This window comes from Meriones unguiculatus, chromosome 17, assembly GCF_030254825.1.
Source record: "Meriones unguiculatus strain TT.TT164.6M chromosome 17, Bangor_MerUng_6.1, whole genome shotgun sequence".
Taxonomy (NCBI): Eukaryota; Metazoa; Chordata; class Mammalia; order Rodentia; family Muridae; genus Meriones; species Meriones unguiculatus.
Window position 1 is genome coordinate 66484455 of NC_083364.1, and position 4872 is coordinate 66489326.

Consider the following 4872-nt stretch of genomic DNA (forward strand, 5'->3'; position numbering starts at 1 on the left):
TAAAGGAGTGCACCACCATGCTTGGTCTGTGCAAAAGTAATTTAAGAAGTGTTTTCCCACAATTTCTTAGAACATAGGAAACACACTAAGAACTGACTCAGACACCCTATGTTCTGAGTACTGAACCAGGGTTTCCTGTGTGCTATTTGAACACTCTAGCAACTGACTTACATCTCCAGCCAAGAACAATTTTTTAAAAATCCAAATTTAAGGTGGGAGGAAAGAGAAAAGGAGGTGACAGGAGCTCTACAAGAAGGCCAACAGAGCCTACTAACCAGGGCCCGGAGGGCCTTGCTGAGACTAAAGCATCAACCAAGGACCTTGCATGAACTAGACCTAGGCCCCCTACAAAGATGTAGCAGATGAATAGCTAAGGCTTCACGTGGGGACTGCATCAGACAAGGACTCACTTGCCAGCTTTTTTATCACTTCCCCCTGGTGGGACTGCCTTGCCAAGACACAGGGGAAGAGGATTCACACAATCCTGATGCAAATTGATGATCTGGGGTGTATGGGGAAGGGAGCTCCCTTTTTCTGAAGAATCAGAGAGGGTGTGGGGGGGAAGGAAGGGTGAGACTGGGAGGGGAGGAGGATGAGGCTACAGCTAGGATGTAAAGTGAATAAAAACAAATACATTTAAAAATTTCAAATTTAAGATCCACCATACTTAAACTGCAAATAATTTAAAAAACAAAAGCATTCTTGAAGGTTCAATGACATATACATTTTTTTTGTTGTTTTTTAAAACTTTTTATTGGTTCTTTCTGAATTTCAAACCATGCACCCCTATCTCACTCTTCTTCTCCCCTCATTCCAGCCCTCCACCTTGCACTCTCCCTCCCAACAGAGGGGAGAAAAAAAAATCTCATTGTGAAAGCTGTAGTGTGTGAGAGCGTGTCTTAGTATGCAATTTTGTCCAGACTTCTTCGCTTGCAAATGTTTGTCGCAATGACTCCATGGTGGAGTATGAGGCCCTGGCCTCTGCTACTCTGGCAATACTGGGACCCCTTTCAGATATCCTGTTGTTGCCCAGTGTCATGGAGACCCAATAGTTTTGGGTCTGTAAGACCCCCTTCATGTGCTCCAGCAGTTCATCAGTGGGGTAGATGCTGGGTTAGTCCAATTCAAAGCCCTGGATCTGGGCCTGAGGGGTCTCTGAACTGGTCAGCCCACTGGTCCTCCCACTCTCTTGCCCTCAGGGAAACTCCCCAACAACCTTGACATCCAGGGCCAGCTCTACTGTGCTGCCTAGTTGAGTTGCAGGGCCTGCTCTGTGCGGCGGAAGGTAAGGGTCAGAGCTTTTCTGCTCTCCTGACCCTGGGGCCAGCTCTCCCATGATGGCCAGGTGAGGGGTTGGGCCAGTTTTTCACAGCCTCCAAATATCATCATGTCCCTGAGCAGCAACCCAGACCAGGGTCATTTCCTTGGCCTTTGGTGCCTGAGGGAGCCAGATATGTAACCCCCAGACAGCACAGGCCAGGGCCCAACTATGGTCCCAGGTGGCATCACCCGCTGCCTACTCGTATCAGGCTGTTCCCCACTACCGTCCACTCTCCAGTTCTACCTCTCTTCATTGTGCCCACATCCTTCTGCTTCTCTTTCTCTTCCGTTTCTCTACCACTTACTTGCTCCTCTTAGTGGAGCCCGGGTCAGGAGTGGTCTCAGGAGTGCTATGCTTCGCTTGTACATTAAGGTCCCAGGCAGGGGTCATCACAGGCATGGTCTACCCCGACTCCACCCGCAGCCACTGCTGTACCCGACTGGTGGTCATCTCAGGCTAGCCCCCAGGGCCTGTGCAGCACCGTGATCTTCTCAGGCTCACTTTTTTTCGGGGGATGGTAGGCTCCTAATTATTCAGGTGTTCATAGGTCAGAATGCTGAGCATAGACATAGCATCTCTCCTCTCTGCGACCCACTGGCACACATGTCATACAAAAGACACACCTGAAGTGCCTCTAGGGGTATATAATTTTTTTGTAAGAAAAATTTTATCCAAATCTCACTTCTTCCTTTGCTGGTGAGAAATACCTTATCGTTTTCTTCCCTCAAATAGTTGGAAAAGCACAAGAAATATCCATGCTGTATATCTTATTCCTGGATCACCACAGATAGCATGGAATACCATCATATGCTTAGAACCTGTAATAGTTGCACATCTGGCTTTCCCCCCCCCCCCCTTTTTTCTTTGAAGGCTTTCACATTAATTTTTTTTTTTTAAGACAGAGTTTCTCTGTGTAGTCCTGTGTAGTCACTGTGTAGCTCTCCTGGACTTGCTTTGTAGACCCGGCTTGCCTCAAACTCACAGAGATCCATCTGCCTCTGCCTCCCCAGTGCTAGGATTACAGGTGTGTGCCTGCCTTAAACTTCTCAATTTTATATAGTAATTTTTACTGTGTACATGGGCTTTATGATGTTTCTGTGTAGGGGGCGTTGCATGTGCTGCAGGACATATGGAGATCAGAGGACAACTTTGTCTTCTACATTTTCATAGGTTCAGAGATGAAACTTAGGTCAGCAGGTGTGCACCATCGGGCATCATACACCTTGGCCTGCTGAGCCATGTTGCTGTGTGTGTGTATGTGTAAGGAGCACATATACACGTGTACCTGAATATTAGCGTATTTGTGTGTATGTGTGTAGATGCCAGAGGTCAGCTCCTTAGGATCTGTTTACCTTGATTTTTGAGACAGGGTCTCCCACCAGAACCTGAGGTTCATAGGCTTGTCTAGGCTATCTGCGCAGAAAGCCCCATAAAGCACCTCTTTCCATCTCCCCAGCACTGTGATTATAAGTGGGTGTCACCATGCCCACCTGCGTGGATACTGAGAACAGACCTCACGTCCTCAAACCTTTGCAGCAGGCATGTTACTGACTGAGCCATTTCTCCTTCATCTTTAGATTTTTTTCTTTTTTTAGTAGAATGCTATACAATATTTTGAAATCATTAAGTGAAACCCAGCACAAAATATTTAAAGAACATGGTTTTTATTTGACATTTTCCTTTGCTGTAAGCTAAGTAGCATCAAATTGCAGCATATACGTATTTAACATTGTTTTTAATGATAGCAACAAATCAAGCAGGTTTCTGAGTTATGTATGTGGTTACAAATGTGTTAGAATCATGTAACATTCTTCAAGTATTTTAAAAAATTGAAGTAACTTGCATATTACTTATATCAGTGGGAAAATTTTGAGAAAGAAAATGAACTTGAATTTTAGCTTGAGCTTAATGGCACACTTAAACCTCTACTTCAGAAATTACTCAGTGGTAGTACAAATAAGAGACTTTGATATCCAACCTGAGCCTTTAAATGTGATGAGTAATAAATGATATTGACATTTATTGTCATGTATGTACATTTCCAGAAAATTACTGTCCTTTGAATTTCACGCATTTCGTTGTCAGTAAGCTATCCCCTAATAACTGAAAAATAAAGACCCCTTTTCTAATACTACTAAACCTTTAGCCCCCTTCTTGTAAATAACACAGATGTAGAGCAAAAGCAACAGATCAAGTTAGTTACTAGAACATAGCACAGTGGACCAGGCTTACTTAGAGAGGAGGTTGGTATTGAAGTGTATTTGGGATCATGTGGGCGTGGTCAGAAACACAATCCCAACACACAGGAATCCCAGGCAGGCAGATCTCCAACTTGAGCTCCACTGGGTTTTTGTAGTGAGAACATGTTCCAAAACAAAAACAAAAGCTAAGTGTGATGGTCTAGGTATGGTGGTGCATGCCTTTGATCCTAGCCCTGTGAAGGCAGAGGCAGGCAGATCTCTGTGCGTTCGAGGCCAGTCTGGCCTACACAGCAAGTTCCAGAACATCCAGGGCTACATAGCAAGAAGCAAACATGCGGGAGGGCAGTGGTGGCTTGGGACTTTTAATTCCAGCACTCAAAAGGCAGAAGCAGGGGGAGGCAGAGGAAGGAGGATCTCTGCGAGTGCCAGGCCAAAATAAGCTCACATCTCCTCAAAATCTACAAAGAAGCAAGTACGTGTCTCTTAATGAACTTAAAGTTGCCATTTTAGTTATTATGAAAACCAAATAGTCTTGAATAAAATTAGAATATTTAAAGAGACTAAGGAATAAATGGAAATAATGTCATGTGTCGCTGACTTTAGGTATAGCAGGAAGCTGGGGTTCAACAGTGAAATCTTCTCTGTGCTTTGAAGGACACACTGCTTACCAGTAAGGAAGTGGAAGGTATTTGAGCAGGAGATGAAGGTTGAAAAATTGATGCTCCCAATATAAGGACATTGGAGAGAGGGACCAGACGGCATTTATTAGGACCAAGGAGGATAGTAGGAGATGTGATTTTCCAGAGGGTTCTTCCCTCATTAACATCAAGACTAAAAGCCACAGTAGAGTATGTATGTACTGGAGGGAGCAATAGAGATACAACACTACTTTCTTCAAAAATTGATGTATTTATATAATTTAGTAGTATTTTCACCTTTGTAAAGCTAAAATATAGGCTGCCAGTTTTGTTTTAAACATCAGACTTCTCATTTCAAATGAAAATTTCTTTTAAATGTTTAATGGCTAAAAACTAAGCCATAATCCTGAGACATACAGGAGCTCATGTCTGAATGCATCAGCCATGGGAATTAATGCAGGGGTACTTATGGTTATGGTTTTAATAGGGCAGACAGATTGGGTTACAGCTTTCTATGAAGGTAAACAAGTTAAATGATGCTAAGATTGTAGCAATGTGGGTGGCAGAATGGAGCAAGAAGAAAGACTGGTGAGAACACACAGGGATGGCCTTTGTGTGTCTTGGTGAGACTGCTGGCCTTTCTGCTCTGCTGGGCATGGCGCATCCAGGCGAGCAAATCTTTTACTAAAATGATGGACTACTTTCATTTTCA

The 4872-nt window shown here is 43.9% G+C and overlaps 1 non-coding gene across 1 annotated transcript; it reads right to left on the reverse strand.

The window, feature by feature from the left end:
• Window positions 1–1834: 1834 nt before the first annotated feature.
• On the reverse strand, window positions 1835–1966 carry LOC132648854 (small nucleolar RNA SNORA17). The gene has a single exon (XR_009587252.1). It is a non-coding gene; the product is annotated as a small nucleolar RNA SNORA17 (small nucleolar RNA).
• Window positions 1967–4872: the final 2906 nt, after the last annotated feature.